Source organism: Triticum dicoccoides, unplaced genomic scaffold (genome assembly GCF_002162155.2).
Source record: "Triticum dicoccoides isolate Atlit2015 ecotype Zavitan unplaced genomic scaffold, WEW_v2.0 scaffold138833, whole genome shotgun sequence".
In the NCBI taxonomy this organism is placed as follows: Eukaryota; Viridiplantae; Streptophyta; class Magnoliopsida; order Poales; family Poaceae; genus Triticum; species Triticum dicoccoides.
The window spans coordinates 1-878 of NW_021198340.1; the positions used below are offsets into that span (position 1 = coordinate 1).

The window sequence follows — 878 nt, forward strand, 5'->3', positions numbered from 1 at the left end:
AAGTTAAGCGTGCTTGGGCGAGAGTAGTACTAGGATGGGTGACCTCCTGGGAAGTCCTCGTGTTGCATTCCCTTTTTAATTTTTTTCGCGCCGCTTGCAAAACAAAACGCGCGTGTAAGTAATATATTTACCGTGTTTTATTATTTTGCACGAGTGCGGTAAGTCATAGCTGGGTGCTCACGATTCACGGGTCCAGCGTCGGCGTTGTGGCGCGGCAAGCGTGCACTGGTGCGGTTGAGAGGGAGGGGTGGAAACCGCGTTAAACTCGTCTCCGTAGTTGAGAGGGAGCGGCCAAAGCAATGTACAATCGTCTTTGTAGTGGAGCTGGGAGGGGCAAGGATAAGGGAGGAAGACCGGGGTAACATGTCGGATGCGATCATACCAGCACTAAAGCATTGGATCCCATCAGAACTCCAAAGTTAAGCGTGCTTGGGCGAGAGTAGTACTAGGCTGGGTGACCTCCTGGGAAGTCCTCGTGTTGCATTCCCTTTTTAATTTTTTTCGCGCCGCTTGCAAAACAAAACGCACGTGTAAGTAATATATTTACCGTGTTTTATTATTTTGCACGAGTGCGGTAAGTCATAGCTGGGTGCTCACGATTCACGGGTCCAGCGTCGGCGTTGTGGCGCGGCAAGCGTGCACTGGTGCGGGTGAGAGGGAGGGGTGGAAACCGCGTTAAACTCGTCTCCGTAGTTGAGAGGGAGCGGCCAAAGCAATGTACAATCGTCTTTGTAGTGGAGCTGGGAGGGGCAAGGATAAGGGACGAAGACCGGGGTAACATGTCGGATGCGATCATACCAGCACTAAAGCACCGGATCCCATCAGAACTCCGAAGTTAAGCGTGCTTGGGCGAGAGTAGTACTAGGATGGGTGACCTC

At 52.2% G+C, this 878-nt stretch overlaps 1 non-coding gene and 1 pseudogene across 1 annotated transcript; both read left to right on the plus strand.

Moving 5' to 3' along the window:
- The first annotated feature begins 368 nt into the window (after positions 1 to 368).
- On the plus strand, positions 369 to 487 carry LOC119343736. Its single transcript, XR_005166244.1, has one exon. It is a non-coding gene; the product is annotated as a 5S ribosomal RNA (ribosomal RNA).
- A 297-nt stretch (positions 488 to 784) lies between these two features.
- LOC119343737 lies at positions 785 to 878 on the plus strand (annotated as a pseudogene; the record flags this gene model as incomplete).